This window comes from Phyllopteryx taeniolatus, chromosome 6 (genome assembly GCF_024500385.1).
Source record: "Phyllopteryx taeniolatus isolate TA_2022b chromosome 6, UOR_Ptae_1.2, whole genome shotgun sequence".
Taxonomy (NCBI): domain Eukaryota; kingdom Metazoa; phylum Chordata; class Actinopteri; order Syngnathiformes; family Syngnathidae; genus Phyllopteryx; species Phyllopteryx taeniolatus.
In genome coordinates this window covers 9,354,618-9,376,453 of record NC_084507.1, presented here as the reverse complement: position 1 = coordinate 9,376,453, position 21,836 = coordinate 9,354,618, and the positions used below count along the sequence as shown (strand labels likewise).

Below are 21,836 nucleotides of genomic sequence, written 5' to 3'. Positions count from 1 at the left end.
GTTGAGATCCGGCTCGAAGGACCAATTTAATGTTGGATTTATCTTACCCAACATTATAAAAAATAGACACAAAAGGAATGAAGACGCTGGTTTCTTTTTCTCATGAGGAGGGCGTATGGGAGATTGTTCAGATTACAGCCTCTCAACACGCTCTAAACAATCTCTCCTGTTGCTCCTGCATTTATTTGAAAATAGGGAGGTTTCTAAGTTTACAAGACATAACGTACTAAGCTACAAGACACAACCCACTAAGGATAGGGTTTCAAGGTGAAAACATTGGACCAACACCTGTCACGTCCCCGACCACATCCGATCACGTCCTTGGTCCAGGCGCCCTTCCATCGGATGATGCTGAGTCATCTTTTTGAAGGCGAGACATCTAAAATCGTCCATAATACTAATGCAAGCTAAGCAAATAAATGATAACTTCTAAAATATATTTAACAATCAACAATGAAAAATTGCTTCATGCATTCAGAGAAAGGTGAAGCACGTCGACACATATCCATGTGCAGTTTTGCTATAAAATTCTAGACATTATTGTTTTGTGAAATACATGCTCTTAACAATACACCATAGACAAAGCCATCTCTTGAATATCTAAAGGGATAGAGTGATGAAAGATGAGAAAACCATCTGCTGTTAAAATGTAATACAATCCAGTTGAACACCACAAACTAAAACATCATGTACCAAAGTAGCTATATGAGTCAAATGCTATCATTTATTATTTAAAAGCACTGTATATGACAGCGTTTGCAAGAGATTTTACCTGAATTCCACCCTTCTAGCTTTAAACTAAAGCTGTGTGCCAACAGAGCTGTGAGTGAGTCAACGTTCATCTAAGAAACAAGTACAATGTTGCAAGAATAAAATGTATTAATTAAATCTATTAATTAAATATAAATCTATCTGTCTGCCGATCTGTCCGTCCGTCCGTCTATCTGATCCAATTTGACTTTCTCAACAAAACATGGCGCTAGTTTGTTGTGTGAAGTTGTTTCATGAATCTAAAACTGAATTAAATTAAATCGGAATTTCATTAAATCAAGACATTCTATGAGCAGATGTTCACTCTTGAGGGGTTTTGGACGTGGTACAGGAGGTGTATTATTAGATCAGGGATGAACACTGTTGCTGATGGAGAAGGTTGTGAATTCAAAGAATCACAAGCTGAAATACTGGCAACCCATCATATGGATGGATGATGGAGAATTTATGACCAGAACGTGTTGTGATGACGTACAATAGATGTTCTGCGGCTGACTCTCAACAGGTGGTAGCTGAACATGTCCTTGTGAAATAGCCAAGAAAAGAAGAAAAAAAGATGCAACATTCGGTATGTGTTTAGTATAATTTTTTCCCCTTTTTGATAACAGAGAGCTGCAGAGGGATTCCATAGTTTAACTATCTCTGCCTTTTTATACCAGAACAAATGCTGAAATCGTAGTCATTTAAAATTAATTACTGTGTGTTAGTTGAGCACTAAATGCTTTGTCTATGAATGGCCTCTAATATTAAGGACCACACCGACTGGATCCTTACTTCAGATTTTAAGGAATACATTAACATTTCACATGTTCACTCTTCTAGCCTTTTTCATTCCCTTGTGGCACTGAAAATATAAATAATGCAAAACAGCTCATTTCTCAAAATCTTCTTTTGGATTAGGTAACCAAATTTAGCAATTGAAAGGTTGGGCCCCTTTGGTCTCAGAAGAGTCCTAACCATGAAGTGATCATTTTGGTTTGGAACAGTTGAAAAAAGAGAGTGGAACAGATTAGAGTCAGTAGAGAGGAGGGAATATGCAGGCATCATTTACTGTCAGTGTGCTGGCAGACTAGCTTTATTTTTCATCTCTCTTATGATGGGGGATCTTTAATTTTAGCATTTATCCTTCCTGAATCTCAGATTAAACTGCAAAAAAAAAGACAACGATGATGCAATAAGTTACAACACCTCTGCACATTGATTGTGGGAGTGGAAGGTAAATGTCAGTATAATGCAATTTAAAACTGGCTGCTCTGGAAGAAGGAGGATTTTCATTTTGCCTTTGCCTAATTAACAAGTAGTAGCAATAAAGACCTGTTATCTCCGCTCCAGCTGTGATTACCCTTTTAAAAAAACAATATGTCTTGTTTTGTTTGAAGTATAACTGAGTGAAACTAACTTATACACTTGTCATTTTTGTCTTTCAAGAGGTAAAATTAGAAAAATACCAGCACCAATAGACAAAAACTTTTCATGTTGATGTACCAGGCAAAAAAATATTTTATTTATTTTGTCTCATTTTTTAGCTCTTATCCAGTATATTAAATTGGGGGTGATATTACCTCAAGTTACCGCCACCAACCAATAACGCAAGTAGCATTATTTTGATTGTCATTGGTTTGTTGGTGGTGGCCGACTGGTTAGAGCGTCAGCCTCACAGTTCTGAGGTGTGGGGTTCAATCCCCGTCCCCGCCTGTGTGGAGTTTGCATGTTCTCCCCGTGCCTGCGTGGGTTTTCTCCGGGCACTCCGGTTTCCTCCCACATCCCAAAAACATGCATTAATTGGAGACTCTAAATTGCCCGTAGGCATGACTGTGAGTGCGAATGGTTGTTTGTCTCTATGTGCCCTGCGATTGGCTGGCAACCAGTTCAGGGTGTACCCCGCCTGGCTGCCCGATGACAGCTGGGATAGGCTCCAGCACGCCCGCGACCCTAGTGAGGAGAAGCGGCTCAGAAAATGGATGGATGGATGGATGGTTTGTTGGTTAGCTTGTTAGTAGAAGTACACTCCACAACCAATTTCCATGCAATTTTGTGAAGTGGTGGCAATGGCGAGCAACAATCCATTACATTTTGTGAAGTCCAATAAATGAATAAATAAATTTGGCTGCTGAGTGAAGGCCCACATTCGAAATGCACCAACCGTCACTGCTGTATACAATGAAACTCAGCATAGTTTCAGTCCGGCATTAGCAAATTGGCTTATTTGCAGAAATGTATTTCTTCTTTATTTTGCAGATTTCTTTCGGGAACGTATCTTCTGTTATTTGATGAAAAAACTCACCTTTTCACTGTTTTTGTGCTAAGGCCAAATCCATGTCTAATATAAAAATATTGCTATGGCACCATCTTGTGGCATGTTAGGGCCAAGAAACTATTCGGAAGTGAGAGGTGGAGCTTCCTTTTGTCAGGTCATAGCCTTTTCTGATTTAAAAAAAAAAAAAAAAAAAAAAAAGTGCAGAGCTGCCATTTTGTGGCATCTTTCGGCTATTAGAAACCTTTTTTGGGTGGGCGTCAATTACTGGCAGATTTTCGCTATTGACAGTAGGACTCCATCCTTATCCCTTTAGAAACACTGTATAGACACACGCTAACATGTTAGATTTTATTTTGAGATTCGTAGCTCCAGAAGTCGAGTGTCAGACGATACTGACGTTACTTTTAGCCAGAAATTCTTCACATGGCAGGCAGAGAAGGTGCATACTGTTACTGTTAAGTTGTTTCCATTTCTCAACAGTAACCAAAAAACAACAATAAAAATAACAATTTAACATCAGCTAGTGTGTCAGTGAGTGATGTGATGACTCCGCTATCACAATTTTTAACTGATGTATTTTTGGAGTGTAAGTGTTCTACAACAAACTTTGGCCCATGTTGAGATCTCAAGTACTGTTAATAAACAACAAATTTGGGGAGTGGGGGTAATGTGGCTCACCAATGGGCTCTCCCACATTGCTGAAATACAGCTCTATCCTTTCCATTTTGAAAAAAATCTGTTTTTCTATATTAGGTGTTTACTGGATTTGCCCAAACTAACCATTACAGATGTACATCGTCTTTTTAAGTCCCCCTTCAAAGCAGTTAGCAGCAAAGTAGAGAAAGGCTTAAATATATGCCTCTTCATACATCCATGGCTATGAAGATCAATATTCTTGTTAATGTCAATCAATATTCTGGTCAACATGTTAATAAACAATCCCGGTCCCCAGTCTCAAACCTTTTCAGCACGACGGGCATGAAGACAAATTCCAACCCACCAGTATAGAAACGCATAAAAATAAATGTTTAAAAATACAACTCACCTTTATGCTGAATGCAGCTGCCCTGCGCATGTTTTTCTCATTACTGAGCCAGCCATTTCAAATTTTTCCAATTCAGAGATTTTTATGAAACACCATCAAAAGATATGTTTGTTTGAACAAATTGTTTGAGAAGGACACACTACTCGAGCCACACAAAACAAAAAACAAAACCCCCAATTTCTATTATTTTTTTTTTTGTCAGTCTCTCTGTGCGGCCCAATGGTTGAGGACCTCTGTGACAGAATATGCAACTCGTCAGTGCTACTTTTAATTTGGACAGAGCAATACATGTAATCACGATGACAATGTGCACATTGGGATCTATCATCGATCTTTGTTAAGGGTCATTCTCGACTGATTTCTCAAAACTATGAATACATGGCGGTCTTATTTTACCAAACCGGAATTGGGTAAACCTTATTATTCGCAACGGATATGACCCCATCACATCATCCATCCATTTTCTGAGCCGCTTCTCCTCACTAGGGTCGCGGGCGTGCTGGAGCCTATCCCAGCTGTCATCGGGCATGAGGCGGGGTACACCCTGAACTGGTTGCCAGCCAATCGCAGGGCACACAGGAACAAACAACCATTTGCACTCACAGTCATGCCTACGGGCAATTTAGAGTCTCCAATTCATGCATGTTTTTTTTGGGATGTGGGAGGAAACCGGAGTACCCGGAGAAAACCCACGCAGGCACGGGGAGAACATGCAAACTCCACACAGGCGGGGACGGGGATTGAACCCCGCACCTCAGAACTGTGAGGCTGACGCTCTAACCAGTCGGCCACCGTGCCGCCAAGCTTACAGCACCTGGTATTCCCAGGCGGTCTCCCATCCAAGTACTAAACAGGCCCGCCGCTGCTTAGCTTCCGAGATCGGACGTTCTCAGGGTAGTATGGCCACAAGCCACATGGTTCCCCTCACATCAGTGTTCTTTAAATATTTAAAAAAATGCATCTTTGACCTGGAAATTAACTATTAAACATACATTAAAAGTACAAAGTACAGTTTGGGTAAAATGAAAAAAATATATATTTACTGTATGTGAAATGGAAAAGGTTTCATGTTGTAAATGTTGATTTCCCAAAAAATTAATTTAGACTGGGCTATACATTATCTATTTCATGAAAGTTACTCTCAAGAATACAGTATCTACTAACTCATTTAGAGTTAAAAAAAAAAAAAAAAAATCACAGTAATGTATGTATCTACCATCTACATACTATTTTAATTTGGACAGATCTTTACCTTAACTATTAAATAGAATTTTTCTACTGTTATTTTTACAGATATTTTAAACTGAATTTCAAAAGGATGCTTGGAAAGATGGATGAAAATCAAAAAGCAGGAGCCTTTTTGTGTTACTTCAGGGTTTACGATCTACATACTCTCAAATAAATTGAGAGATACATACAGCATATGGTTCGCAATGGAAGTCCTTTCATAAATGAAGGAGAATCTGTAACTTTTTAAACAAAGAAAAAGTAATCTTGATGAAAAGGCTTCATTCAACATATTTTGAGATGGTGCAAACCTATAGAATGATGTTTCATCGAATCCATTTTGTGAACAAATGTGTCTGGAGCAGCATCTTAGTGCTGATTTGGGAAAACGCTAGTTGTGTTTGAATAATCCTCTTTATTGAACTTTTTCCTGCATTGGATTCAGACATACAAAACACTCCTGTCTGCAAAGATTTGTTGATGTTGGAGTTTAACTGAAACTAGACAAGGGGTAAAATATTTAAAAGTAGGTCTAGGCACTACTGAGAGTGAATAAATGGTGAAGTTGGAATAATGTATGATAGGCTTTAGAGCAGAGTGGCAACCTCAGAGAAAGGGTGAGTCCAAGTAGGGCTGCCATTTATAGCCTGTACATGTCTGATTACTTGGATGCTGCAATACATAATGCAAGATTGATAGTGTGAAATCTTAAATGAGGGGGTCATTTTCTTCCAATGAGCTAGCTTTAGGTTCATCTTTGTATGAGAGGATATTGTGAATTTTTAAGAAATCCATACTGATTACAAGTATTGTGGTGTCAACTGTATCTTATTAATAGTAAAACACTCAACAGTAGAGTTCCCCAATCTCTTGACATTCACTTGAAGATATTTAGTATTAGTGGGGTTGCATTTTGCAGTAGTAAAATAATAAAGCGTAAAGATGAATTAATCTTTCTTCGGCAGTGTCAATCATTCAAAATTTGCAATTTTTTAATTTTATAACAACTTTGCGACTGGTGACATAGTGTTAAGATGTCAAATTGGAGTTGTTGTTTTTTTTTTTACATTGCTGTGACCAGTCAAGGGTGTCCCCATCCTCTTGCCTTAAGTCAGTTGGGATAGGCTCTAGCTCACCTGTGACCCTAATAATCAGAAACATCTTTATTTGCCAAGTATGTCCAAAACACACAAGGAATTTGTCTCCGGTAGTTGGAGCCGCATACACTCCTTGAAGTCTCAGTGCCCTTTGCACAATGGTCATTGCACCGGACTATTGCGATATTAGCCATTCGAACTGAGGACTCTGCATCTTTTTGCACAATTGTTGTTTGTTGTTGTTTTTTGTCAATGTCTTTATGTCTCCAAAGTGTTCTGTAAATTGACTGTCTGTTGTACTAGAGCGGCTCCAACTACCGGAGACAAATTCCTTGTGTGTTTTGGACATACTTGGCAAATAAAGATGATTCTGATTCTGATTCTGATAAGGATAAGTGGCATTAAAAATGGATGGATGGCTTGCATTGCAATTACATTAATACATGAATGAATGAATTAATTAATTATTTAATTAAATGATCAAATAAACTAAAATTTAATTAAAAGTCATGTTTTGATGGCATATTCCAGGGGGATAGTTAAAACGTTTTGTTATTGTAAGTATTAGTTTGTGCATAACAGAATCGCCACCAATCTTAAATGTAATAAGTCTATGTACAAGCCCCTGATCAGCTCCAAAGACGTTTTAGGGCCCCTAATTTCATGACCGGCGTGAATCACGGCAAGTGGCGCAACAGTGCGTTAGGGGCAAGTTAGACCGGTGATGGTAATTTTGTAGACCAGCGCAACCAGGCGGATCCAAGAGTCAGCTGGCTGCACACCTGTGGGAGTGTTTACAGCCACAATCAAAGTTGCTCCTTTCTTTCCCTTTCAATGCAGCGCAATGACAGTTTCGACTAAGGCATCTCTGTGCGGAAGAGGACGATGCGCAATCGGGGCGATTGATTAGTGGAGCATTGTCACTCCTCTTGGCTGGTGTAGCAGCAGACAATGTGAGCGGGTACCCTTATTAATAGAGAATGAGCAGGTGATAACAGTTGGTGGCTTAAATATGTCCGCGGACCTCAGTATCTGTCTGTCTGTGCCGCGATCAAATTCACCAAAATTGCGTTCGACCAGGTAGACGTGGTTTGAGCAGGCGTAAGTTTAGACTGAGTTTCTGCCACCAAATTGTCTTCAAGGACACTCCCTCGCTGCGCCGGAACGCCCAGCTTGGTGCAGTCATTGCACTTGCACAAAAATCAGAATCCGCCGGCATTTACACCCCGCCACAGATGCGCTGTCTACAAAAATATAGCCCTGAGTGTATATCTGGTGAACATTTAACAGTCTCAAAATAAAGAATTTGCTTTGGATGTAAAGAGAATATTCAAATAAATTAACCTCATCACCTTCCTCTTCGCAAACATCTGCCTTGTCAGATAATGAAATACTGTATGCGATATGTACTGTTTCATAATGAAATGTATTAATGGCAGGTAATCTTTGGCAATTTCATTTCAGATCCTGCAGGCATTCAAAAATGTAATAACCCACACATTTTTTTCAGATGATTATGAATATATGAATAAGGGAAACATACAACTTTGAATTCTATACAGGGATCTCTTGATGTTTCTTTGAACATTTAGTCATGAGTAGAATTCATGGAAAGCTGCAGTGCGGGTGGCTGTGTCATTAGAAAATTATAGGCTGGACACACTCACACTCACACATGGCCATAGTGTTCTTTCTCCTTCCCGTCTCCTCCAGAGCTCAACAACAGAAGGTGGTTTATTGAACGGAGATCTGGGGTGGGAACATATTCCATCATTTCAAATTGAAACAAGTCTCATTTTTCTCTCTGGGTCTCTTGTCACCGTTCTCTCTTTCTCATCCTCCCATATACTCCACTTCTTGAGTCTCTCTCTGTTTGTTTTCTATTACTTTTTTTTCTTTTCTCTTCCCCTACATATTTGAGTCAATCAAATTTTTTCCTTTTTGATGGACCAGGTATTTCTCTCTGCATACTCCTCTGGATAAACGAGATGACCCAGTGTTTCCTAATTTCCTCACCACTATATTCTTATTTTATATACAGACCCTTTCCATAAAATTTGAATATCATGGAAAAGTTTATTTATTTCCATAATTCCATTCAAAAAGTTTAAGTTTCATAGACTATAGATTCAGGGTCCACAACTTAAACAATTTAAAGTATTTATTTGTTTATTTTTACATATTTTGGGCTTGCAGCTCATAAAACCCACGAAATCAGTCTCGTAATCTGAAGGTTGCTACACTTTATGAAATTTTTAGTTTTAGAATACAGAGGTTTACTTAAACTCAGAACACACACAAAATACAACCACGAGTCGAATGTTATGGTATATTTAATTACATCTAAGGAAACACATAGCTACAACTACAAACTACAAAAAGAAAATAACACTAATGGTAAAAGAATGAGCCGGCACGGTGCAAATACAAAATAAACCGTTCTCCACGACTTCTTCCGCCTCCGTCTGCTTCTGGGTCCAGTCAACATTGATACGATTATGTCGTGACACTGTGACATCATTACTGGTACACGTCTGTGATGACACTATAAGTAAAAAAATGAAGATAATTGTTTAGTCACTGAACTAAAATGAAGATCATCATCATAGTTATCAAGGCGCATCAATCATTTGAGGTAGAAATTTTTTATTTTATTTTTTTTAAAAGACCAGTACAAATAATTCTGATTCTGTAATAGTGTAGCCCTAATCTAATGTAATCCCAGCAATCCATGCATGCATGGTCTCAGGAGGGCATATTGGAAATTGATTTTCATACATGCTAGCAATTTAAATCTCAACTCAACTTTATTTAAAGAGCACTTTTAAACAACCACAGCTGCACCAAAGTGCTGTACATTATATAAAAATAAAACATAAAAACAGGCAAAATGCAAATTAAAACGGATTAATAGCGACGTTAAAAAGAATAAAACACTAAAACAGTGCAAAGTCTCATGCCTGCACAATGAGTTTTAAGACAAGTTTTAAAGATGGAGTGAGGGATCTTGCCTAATAAATTTAAGAGGCGGTTATTCTACAGAGATGGACCGGCAACGGAAAACGCTCTATCCTCTCTGAGCCTCCGTTTAGTCCTCGGCACCTCCAGGAGTGTCTGGTCGGCTGATTTGAGGCAACGTACAGGAGTGTAGGGGTGGATCAGCTCAGAGAGGAATGGTGGGTCGAGACTATGTCAAGATTTTAAAAAACAAATTAAAGAATCTTAAAATGAACTGGCGGCACGGTGGCCGACTGGTTAGAGCGTCAGCCTCACAGTTCTGAGGTGCGGGGTTCAATCCCCGTCCCCGCCTGTGTGGAGTTTGCATGTTCTCCCCGTGCCTGCGTGGGTTTTCTCCGGGCACTCCGGTTTCCTCCCACATTCCAAAAACATGCATTAATTGGAGACTCTAAATTGCCCGTGGGCATGACTGTGAGTGTGAATGGTTGTTTGTTTCTATGTGCCCTGCGATTGGCTGGCAACCAGTTCAGGGTGTACCCCGCCTCCTGCCCGATGACAGCTGGGATAGGCTCTAGCACGCCCGCGACCCTGGTGAGGAGAAGCGGCTCAGAAAATGGATGGATGGAAAATTAACTCTAAAATGGGCGGCACGGTGGACGACTGGTTAGAGCGTCAGCCTCACAGTTCTGAGGACCCGGGTTCAATCCCCGGCCCCGCCTGTGTGGAGTTTGCATGTTCTCCCCGTGCCTGCGTGGGTTTTCTCCGGGCACTCCGGTTTCCTCCCACATCCCAAAAACATGCATTAATTGGAGACTCTAAATTGACCGTAGGCATGATTGTGAGTGCGAATGGTTGTTTGTTTCTATGTGCCCTGCGATTGGCTGACAACCAGTTCAGGATAGGCTCCAGCACGCCCGCGACCCTAGTGAGGAGAAGCGGCTCAGAAAATGGATGGATGGATGAATGAACTCTAAAATGTACAGGAGGCCAGAATTGGAGTTATGTGCTCCCTCCTACGTGCTCCAGTTAAGAGGCAAGCAGGAGCGTTCTGAGCCAACTGGAGTTGTCTGAGTGAGGACTGGCTGACTCATATCCCTAAACCATCCTTAAACAATTGAGGCATGGCGTGCTAACCTTTTTACAAGTGGTCAGGTGCACTCTTCTCAAAGAAAGCTATGCTGCACGAACACATGCAAAAAGTGGCTTGGCAATGTAATGCTAGGACAAGCAGGGACGCCCCTGAGAAATATGTCATCTGGATGGCAGCATATGTTGTTGCGAAACCTTTCAGCATTAATGGTGCCATTACAGATGTGCAAGTAACAGATGATGCCATGGGCACTAACACCACCCCCCATACCATCCCAAATGCTTCTTTTTCCAACTTCACATTGGTAACAATCTGGATGGCGCGCTTCTTCTGCAATCCAGAGGATACAACCTCAAAAAATGAGAAATTCTGGACTCTTCAAAACAAGAGCTCCTGTATTGCCTGCTTTGTTCATAAAAAGGAGAGGTTGTTGATGTAAGAATTTCACATTGCATGTTGGAATCTGGCGGCACGGTGGACGACTGGTTAGAGCGTCAGCCTCACAGTTCTGAGGACCGGGGTTCAATCCCCGGCCCCACCTGTGTGGAGTTTGCATGTTCCCAAAAACATGCATGAATTGGAGACTCTAAATTGTCCGTAGGTGTGAATGTGAGTGGAATGGTTGTTTGTTTGTATGTGCCCTGCGATAGGCTGGCAACCAGTTCAGGGTGTACCCCGCCTCCTGCCCGATGATAGCTGGGATAGGCTCTAGCACGCCCGCGACCCTAGTGAGGAGAAGCGGCTCAGAAAGATTGAGAGATTGTTAATGTTGTTAAAAAAATGCTTTTCTTTAAAAAAAAAAAGATATTTCAGTGACCACCAAACTTTAGGATGGTAGTGTATGTACAGTATACAATCGTGTGTTTTCATGGGAAACATGACATTCTGACAATCTTGCTCTCATCAGGGATGTCTGGGAGAGATGGGTACAGCTCCTTCTACTAATGTTCAACCCAGGATGAGAGGTGACAATGGATGAACATTTTGTCTCCTTCTGTGGAAAATGCCCCTTCCGGCAAAACATGCCCAGTAAGCCAGGCAAGTATTGCATAAAAATCTGGGCAGCCTAAGATGCAAAAACAAGCTATGCATGGAATTTACAGATTTACACAGGTAAAGCTGTAAGTGCCATACCAGAAAAGAAAAAAGAAAAAAAAACAAGGAAAATGTGTTTTTTTCGATATGATGACTGGACTGAGGGGGCACAACATCGCCTGTGACATTTTTATTTTTATTTATTTAATTTTTTTAAACAGCTAAACCCTTGGACAAGAACTTCTGAGGAGGAAACTTAGCATGGTGGACACCTTAAATAAAAAATAAAATTGGTCTGCCCGCTGAAATTGTGCAGGGAAAATCTTGTATCTTGGTTCAGAGGCAGCAGACAGATATGCTCATTAACAATGGTTTACAATAACCTTCCGAGAAGATGGTGGTAGAGCCAACCTTGTGGGGTACAGGCACTGGAGGTAATTGTCACTTGTTCCATGGCGTTGGTGAGGCCAGTTAAGCAGAGCCAGTATGGCTGCACACACAAAAGATTTGAAGAGTGGTCAGAAAAAAAAGAAGAAAAAACAGAGAAAATATTCTGCTCTCCTGCAGATTCACATGAATTATCACAATCACTTGGATAAAATACTGTATTGATATGAATTGACATAGTAAAAATATAGATAACTTAAACTGTAACTGGCGGCACGGTGGCCGACTGGTTAGAGCGTCAGCCTCACAGTTCTGAGGACCCGGGTTCAATCCCCGGCCCCGCCTGTGTGGAGTTTGCATGTTCTCCCCGTGCCTGCGTGGGTTTTCTCCGGGCACTCCGGTTTCCTCCCACATCCCAAAAACATGCCTGAATTGGAGACTCTAAATTGCCCGTAGGCATGACTGTGAGTGCAAATGGTTGTTTGTTCCTATGTGCCCTGCGATTGGCTGGCAACCAGTTCAGGGTGTACCCCGCCTCCTGCCCGATGACAGCTGGGATAGGCTCCAGCACGCCCGCGACCCTAGTGAGGAGAAGCGGCTCAGAAAATGGATGGATGGATGGATAAACTGTAACTAAGACACGTAATGTTACTCCAGCCATTTTGGTGCCTATTGCAACAATATTAGCACATGCGTAAGAAGCTTATGCAGACACTCCTGCTGCTGGTTTCCTCTAAATTCTTGGGATGATATGTTAAATATAGCAACACTCATAATCCAGTAGAAGAGCTGAGGAAACACCTGATCGTGTACTATATGAAGGTTGGAAACCAACGGTCATGCCCTCAACTGAGAAAATGCACAAGTGGAGATTGGATTGGGAGGACAGACAGGGGATAGACACATATAGCAAAAACCACAAGAAACAGAATATCACATCTCAAACCAGAGGATAAGAAACATAAGCTTAAAATGCACAAATCCATCAATGACTCATATGAATGAATCGTAGATGTCCCATGAGTATAGACTTCATGCAAATATTTGATCAAAAATAGTTCATGCCAAAATAGAAAAGGAAGAAGTACTTTCAGTACAAGTACCACTGCCATAGTACTCTTCTTCTATGGCAGCTGTACAAATCTGTATATGAAACATTGCACTACCAAAGGCTGTTTCAAATTTAGTTTCTGTTTAACCAGATTTGACAATTGTTCCATTCTCTCCATTCTTCTCTCTCTCTGTTTCTCACTGTATCTTCATCCTGTTCATCCTCTTTTGGGTCCAGAGCTTTCAGCTGTACAGCTCCTCACCTTTCGAACATGCACAATCACTCCGAGATACTGACTCGCTGCAATTTCAAATCATATTTTTCGATCCACATATACCATCTGACTTATGCTTTATTTTTATGGGATTCCTAATTATTGTTATTTTATGGGTGTTGTAAGATGACCTTGAGTGCCCTGAAAGATGCCTATGAATAAAATATTGTATTATTATTGTTACTCACTGTAATAATTGAGTTAAAGGTGAGGGAAGTAGCAAAAGTAGTTAAGAGGTTTTAAATCAATTAAGTGAGGGAGAAATGGAGGGACAGTGAGAGAGTCAGAAAAAGAAACACAAAGAACTAGGTAGAGTTTGAAGGGGAGTGAGGTCGTGGAAGAAGGCTGGTGGGAGAAGAAGCAACCACAGAATTTCAACTCATTGACTCACACCATCTGCACCTTGACCTCTTCCGGTCCTTTATGGAAATCTCACAAGACCTGACAGACACTGCTCAAGGCTGTTGTAATTCACTTAGGAGTGAGGAGATAAAGGGGCAAAGTCAATGGCAAATTCATCTCAGAGCATTCTTACATTATTTGTAGTCACAATAGAGATGATAAAAACACTCAAGCGCCCACAGTTGATAGAGAAAAATTGACAAACAACATTTTGCATTATGCAAACCTAGTTTTTCAGAAGCACAGCCATGCAAGCAAGGGCGTAGTTGAATAGGGGGGTCAGGACAAGACAGCCTCAATTTTCCAATCTGTCCCCTCCGTCCCCCCAGACTTTTACAGCAATTAAAACAATTAAATTCCTTTTTATCATGTCATAACGCATTCTCCCAAACTGAACGAATCATGAAGTCACCGCACCAATTCTCAATCACACAGTCAGCAGATGAGACAGACAAAGGCTACGGTATGCTGAAAGAACCTTGACTAAACCAGCATGCAATAGGCAAAACAAAACATACATTTACTTGCTGGTTAGCTATTTTAATGGCAGAAACAAACTTGATCCTTAGTGTCTGCTTGGAATTTGTGCTAGAGTACTTGCACATTGAATGTATTTCCTAGGAATTGCCACAATTTTGCTCCATTGTTTTACCTGTGGCGGCACAGTGACCGACTGGTTGGCACATCTGCCTCACAGTTCTGAAGACCCAGAGTTTGCATGTTCTGCGTGGGCTTTTTCCGGGTACTCTGGTTTTCTCCCACATCCCGAAAACATGCGTGGTAGATGAATTGAAAAACTCTATATTGCCCGTAGGTGTGAATGTGAATACGAACATCAACTCCGTCCTCAAAAAGGCCCAGCAGAAGATGTACTTCCTGCGGCTTCTGAGGAAGCATGCCCTGCCACAGGAGCTGCTCAGGCAGTTCTACACAGCGGTCATCAAATCAGTCCTGTGTTCTTCCATCACAGTCTGGTTTGGTGCCGCTCCAATAAAGGACAAACTCCGACTGCAACGGACAATCAAAACTGCTCCTTCCCTCAGGTAGGCGCTACCAATCAATGCAAATTAGAACTACCAGACATTTCAACAGCTTCTTCCCTCTTGCAATCAACTTCTTAAACAGCTAACCTACAATTCCATTGCAACATGCTGCCAATTTTTTTGTCTTGAGTTTGTTGTCACATTTCTGTCGGGCCAATTATACATTACACGTGCACTCACTGTAGTAGTCTCGCAGCACTATTTGCATATCTGTTGTTGACCAATACTGGCCACTCATGCCAGAGTAGCATCTGCAGCACTTGCACACTGACTGAGGAGTATCTGCAACATTTGCACAATCAACATTGTCCCATATTATCGCACTACTAGTCACTTTAAACTGCATATGCTCCTTGAAGTCTCTGCGCCCTTTGCACAATGGTCATTGCACCGGACTATTGCTATATTAGTCATTCAAACTGCTCTAAGTGCTAGAGGACATCTTTTTGCACAATTGTCAAAAAAATAAAAATAAAATTGCACCGGCTTTATCAGATAACGAGCAATCCTTTATTGCTCAGTGACTGTTTTTCTCAATGTCTTTATGTCTCAAAAGTGTTCTCTGTCAATTGACCGTCTGTTGTCGTACTAGAGCGGCTCCAACTACCGGAGACAAATTCCTTGTGTGTTTTTTGGACATACATGGCAAATAAAGATGATTCTGGTTTTGATTCTGAATGGCTGTTGATTTATATGTGCCCTGGCGACTAGTTCAGGGTGTGGCACGCCCACGACCCTAGTGAGGATAAGCAGTACGAAAGATGGATGGCTGTTTTACCTGTGTACCTGCAGTGTTTTTCCATTCTCCTCTCCACTGTTCCACTCTGCCAGTGAGTCACACCACCCTCAAATCAGCAATCAGACCGCTCATGCTTTCTTTGCCATATTCTTTCACTCTCATTGCAACACTCTCCAGCACTCTTTGGATTAACTCCCATTGTCAACTCTGCCTGCCAGTCAGTGACCTGAAAGTCAAAAAATATAGTCAAAGTTTTTAGGTTTGTGGTTTTATGAAATAATAACATGGGCATACACATTCAAAACATTGTGGTGAGAAAATAAAATCTTATGAGATGTGTATTTGAGAGGGAGTGGGGAGCAATCATGAGTGGATTATGGGTGCGTTTTATATGGGTCAGAAGCAAGCAGCAATTCAGAGAAATCAGATAAAATGCATCATCAGGCATTACGATTATGTACGGGGGCATTTAAAACAATTCCAACAGTACCTTTACAAGTGGAAATGGGAGCGATGCCGTTACAAATGAGAAGAACACAGTTATCAGTCACGTATTGGGTTAAGTTACAGTGCCATAATAAGGATCAGCCAGCAAAGGACATTTTAAAGCCATACTGGGAAAAAGAGAAAAAGCAACAACAAACAATAAATAAAAATAAATAAAGTTTGGGTGAATTTGAGAGAGAAAATTTGTGTTTAAACATTATGGACATTCTACAACAGGATTCTGAAAATAAGTGTTGCCGGATATTAATTCAGTATCTCAGACAAACACAGCCGAATCAGAGAAGGTTTATTATTATCTTTATATATACCTTCGAGTTTTAGTATTAGATATTCCAGTCCACATTCCTTCCCAGTAGGGGGCAGAAATGCACCATTTTGTTGTTTGCCAACCGCCAATAATCTAAATATGAAGAAGAACTCTGCCTGCCTCTTACCTTCCTGCCTTGTCGTTCTCCTTGTAGTCACCTCAGCCTTCTGTTCCAGACTACGGGTTCTAGCTTGGCCCTCCCTGAATTCTGTTTGCCTGTCCCCATGGCTGTTTGGCGTTGTGCTGCAACAACATTGCAGTGCGAGTTTTCCCTGTTGTGTTACCAGTGGATTGTGGAACATCATGTGTCTAGGCCTCGGAAGTAGTTTTCCTTCCAGAAATTACTTTGGACCCCCTACCGGACAACTAGGGGGCCCCCAAAATGCTTAGCACCCCAGGACACTTGTCCCCTTTTCCCCACAATTCGACGCCCCTGACGCCCGTGCAGGCAAGCATCAGCAATTTGACACATAAATGGACACACATAATGTCCTTCCTACTTCAGCTCACTGAAGGGAGCACTGCACATGCAGTTTCTGAGACTTTGCAGACAATTAATAGGCATTTTCCCTATCTTTGTCTTTGGGAGGAACAAGCACATAATCAGTGAGCATCTCTCTGGAAGAGTCAATCTCTACCTGACTAAGCAGCAGCAGATGTTTCATTGTACACAGAGAATCTAGGAAATAAATCTCCTCTGTAAATAGCTCCTAGCCACTCCAAGACAGCTTAGTGCTGCGATCAAAAGAGGATATCTAGCAGGTGAAACAATAGCATCGTTATACTAGCCGGTCTCACGCGATTGGGACAAGCAATACGTTTTGCTCATTATATGACATTATATGACAGACCGAGGCATTGCATTGATTCTGGAACAACACAGCATGGCAGTGTTTTGATTTTGATTTTAAGGATGAAGATGCATTTGATGCAAGTTTTAAGAAATTCTGCTGCTCTTCCTCTGCTGCTTTCACAGCATTCACTGGTGAGCCAACAGTGTCCAAATGAAGATGGATAGTTGGAAGAGCCCAAGAAAGAAAAATACAACTAACTGGTCAAAAGCATTCGACACCTCAGGCATAACCTTTGGATGACTTTGATTTGAGTAAGCATGAACAAGTAATGGGATGTCGAATGCAGTGATGTTCAGTGATCATTTAAAAGAAAACATGCTACCGGCATTCCCTTTATGACATTGCTCACTCAGTTAACGTCATACCGGGACAAAACACATAATTCCATTTTTAGCACCTTCTTGGGAGTGAAGTTTCTCAGGGCTCATAAACACAAACAATCCAGTTAATTGTATGTAATACTCTCACGAGCCCCCTTTTCTTATGAGATAAAAACAAATGCGCTCCAAATTCATTCATTCATTCATTCATTTTCTGAGCCGCTTCTCCTCACTAGGGTCGCGGGCGTGCTGGAGCCTATCCCAGCTGTCATCAGGCAGGAGGGGGGGTACACCCTGAACTGGTTGCCAGCCAATCGCAGGGCACATACAAACAAACAACCATTCGCACTCACAGTCACACCTACGGGCAATTTAAAGTCACCAATTAATGCATGTTTTTGGGATGTGGGAGGAAACCAGAGTGCCCGGAGAAAACCCACGCAGGCACGGGGAGAACATGCAAACTCCACACAGGCGGGGCCGGGGATTGAACCGGGGTCCACAGAACTGTGAGGCTGACGCTCTAACCAGTCGTCCACCGTCCCGCCGCTCCAAATCTCTCATGAATCTCTTAATCTGCACTGTCTGCAACCCTGAGATTTAATACAATATTGTTATCCGACTTGATGATGCAAGCTAAAACGTCTGCAAAAATCTAATAATTAGTTTGTTTGATTATATATTTTAGACTCATCTGGAAATGTAATTAGGTTTTGCAGCCTAATGTCTTTAATGACTTTCATTTACACACAAGTGAGATTTTAGATTCCGACAGTATCTCCCTGGTCAATCGAACTGAAGAATTGGATGTGGAGAATTGTAGCAGTGAACCAGTCCTCATAATCTGTATGTCGTGCTTTGGGCTATAGATGATTAGATCTAACAGTAATGTAAACGAGGACGTACAGAGGGAGAGCACAAATACATGAAGGGAGCGCACTGCCTGGAAAATTAGGCAGCTTGTGTTGTTATTGGTTTGATCGTTCATCCAGTCAGCCATATGTAAATATGAATATGAAAAGAACAACGCAGGCTGCAGGAAGACAAGTGCATGATGGTCTGGCCCTCTATTGATGCTCTTAAAATGACAATGAAGGGAAGTGTAGACCGCCGAAGGGGGGTGTTTGGCATTATGATGACCTCAGTGTGAGCTCGTGTTAAGTATAATTGGAGTGAAGTGGACAGAGGAGGGTTGTAAAAAAGGTAGGTGCCATCTAATGTGTCATTTGCAGGAGGGGCTGCAGCAGTATACCGGCTTGCGTATGACTCACTGAGGTGTATTTTAATGTTTCATATCATATCCATAAAGGATCCCGTTTATTGAGTCAGCATCATGTCGAATAGCAGAAGCAGAAGCGGCTGTATTCATCTTTTAATGCAGAAGGACTAGAACGTCTCAAATAGGCCAGTCTTTCTCAGACCCCCAAAGAATTGCAAGTTAATAAACAATTGGGTCTGTCATTCCACACAGATAGGGACCTGCTCATCTCCGGCAACCAACGTAAAATGAGAGTGCACCCACCTTTGACTTTTTAAGACCCACAACAGCCAGCAAGTCCAAATGATTCTCAGCCCATTGTGAATACACATCGCCTCATTTATTGTCATAACTCACTTCTCCTACCAGTCAAACACACATATACTCCCTGGAGGCAGTCTCAGACCTGGACATGAAGGGAAACGACGCACCAGCGTAATCTTAGCAGGAAGCTTTCTACCCACTACCAGCAGTAACAACAACCATTGTTCTTTGTGAATGTGTTCACACGCCAGCTGAATGTAGACATCCAACTGGAGCTCATTGCCTGCAGGTAGTGTCTACGTGTAGCGCCTACCCTATCAGTGGCATGCCAGTTACGTTCACTGTCTTATTAAGCAATGTAGAAATTTACCAAATTTGTGTGTTGAAATTACTCAGTAAGCTTTCTTTTTCTGCAAAGTAAATGATCTTATTTGTCCTTGTGTGAGAAATTCCTGCCACATTATAGGCAACCCGCCATCAATCTTGCACCACTTGAACCAAAGAGCTGCAGAAGTATTGATCATACCAAAAAATTCCATGACGTACTGAATCCACAATAAATCAACCGAAATATAGCAAGGGATTACTGTATTGTCCCTATTGTGGTTTGTTGCTATTATAGTGCTTTTCTGAATGTGTATTTATTTCCTACAGTTATATTTTTTTTGTCTTTTGTGTTTACCTCTGTTTTTGTCTTGTGTCATTTCTCCAGATTCTCTGAACCTTTTGATGATATCATGGACCGTAGATGATGAAATCCCTAAATTCCTTGCAATTGTACGTTGAGGAACATTGTCCTTAAACTATTTTCTCACACACTTGTTCACAAAGAGGTGAACCTCGCCCTATCTTTGCTTGTGAATGACTGAGCAATTCAGGGAAGCTCCTTTTATACCCAATCATGGCACCCACCTGTTCCCAATTAGCCTGTTCACCTGTGGGATGTTCCAAACAGGTGTTTTATGAGCATTCCTTAACTTTCTCAGTCTTTTTTGCCACCTGTCCCAGCTTTTTTGGAACGTGTTGCAGCCATAAAATTCTAAGTTTATGATTATTTGCTAAAAACAATCAAGTTTATCAGTTTAAATATCTTGTCTTTGTAGTGTATTCAATTAAATATAGGTTGAACATGATTAGCAAATTATTGTATTCTGTTTTTATTTATGTTTAACACAACGTCCCAACTTCATAGGAATTGGGGTTGTAGATCCAGATGTAAATTCCTGGAAATAAAAGCTGAAATGTTGATCTCTTCTCATATTCATCTTTTGATGTCAGACCCAAATCTTCTCAATAAAACAGCCAAAATAGAAAATAAAATGAAAAAGGAATTAGTCTCACTGTTCCAAAGCTTTTGGGAGTAGCTGTCATAATAGTATTTTCAAACAACAATGTGCATAATAATAATAATAATAATAATAGTAATTCATTAATAAATTAATGTGAGTGTTACTAGTGGAAATAAGAATGTCTTCAATGACTCCAAACCAATGCTGCTTGAGTTGTTCTAAAGATAAAAGCCTGACTTCAATATGACAACACTACAACAACAGATGTGTTTTGGGAAAATTCCAGTGGGAATATCACGGTTTAAGGATGCAAAAGCGTATTCATTACTATTTATTTGGAACGTATTCCACTGTCCACAATGCAGCGACCTTTGTGAGAAATTGTAAGGGCTCTGCTCTGTTCGTACTCAGCCAGCAAGTGAACGATGTGGGAGGGAGCCATTCTAGGATTTAAAAGCAAGAGGTATGTTAAAATAAAATAAAACGTTGGTGGTTCCTTTGGTATTTTTTACTATCCTAATTAATTATTTATTTACATGTCCTACTTTTATGATTTCCTTTTACTCCTGTTCCCTTTCTTACAAAATTGAAATGAATTGAACTGAATTTTATTCGGACATCATTACGATCATCCACAGAATTCCAAAGATAAAACAAAAAAGAAATTAATAAATAAGGTAATTTTATAAAGCTAACGGAAAGGCTTGGGGCTGAAGCTAAAAGCTTATAAATGCCCCAACCCAAAAACAATGTTAATATCAAAGATAATAAGAAAACATGATTTCCGTGGAAACCTATTCAACAAAAGACAAAAAACAGACAGATAATAACCAAGTAAATAATGGACAATCCTCATCAAAAACAACAACTAGTAGGGGGAAAGAAAAACAAAACCATCATCCAGAATAGGTTACAAAAAAAAACACAGTAAATTCAAGCACCATCCATCGGTCAAATTGTGTAGCTGTTCCACATTCCCTTAGTTCATAAAGTAGAACATTCCACAACTTCACCCCACAGACAGCTATTCAGTGTTATATGTATTGTTGACTGTTTAAATTTGTCCCTCTTAACTTATATTTCCAATTTTTATCATTAAGTCTTTTTTGGATGTTTAATGGTAATGAATTATGTCTGGCTTTATAATGTATTTGTGCAGTTTTAAAATCCACTAAAACCTGAAACTTCAATATCTGTGATTTAAAAAATAAAAATAATAATTTGGGTGTTCTTAATACCCTACATTATTCACTACCCTGATGGCTCTTTTTTTGCATACTGTATAATGGTTATAGAGTGCCCTGATATGTGTCACCCCACACCTCCACACAGTAAGAAAAATATGGTAAAATAAGAGTGCAGTACAGTGTATACATTGATTTATGAGTCAAAAGGTGTCTTATTTTATCCAGTATCCCCACACTCTGTGCCACCTTGGCCCTAACATAATTGATATGTGCTTTCCAACTGAATTTATGGTCAATTAATATTCCTAGGAATATATTCTTATATACCCTTTCTAAGTTTACCATGTCTATTTTTAATTTCACTGGTGTCGTGATGGTATGATTTCCAAAAACCATAAAATTAGGTCGGGTTTTTTTATATATATATATATATATATATATATATATATATATATATATGAGTTTTCTCCAGGT

The 21,836-nt window shown here is 40.4% G+C and overlaps 1 long non-coding RNA gene and 1 pseudogene across 1 annotated transcript; both read right to left on the bottom strand.

Annotated features, from left to right (window-relative positions):
- Window positions 1–4,875: 4,875 nt before the first annotated feature.
- Window positions 4,876–4,984, bottom strand: LOC133480222 (5S ribosomal RNA; annotated as a pseudogene).
- A 3,870-nt stretch (window positions 4,985–8,854) lies between these two features.
- On the bottom strand, window positions 8,855–15,591 carry LOC133479564 (uncharacterized). The gene is made up of 3 exons (XR_009788996.1): window positions 15,416–15,591; window positions 11,892–11,970; window positions 8,855–8,942 (listed from the first exon to the last, which is right to left on the bottom strand). It is a non-coding gene; the product is annotated as an uncharacterized LOC133479564 (long non-coding RNA).
- Window positions 15,592–21,836: the final 6,245 nt, after the last annotated feature.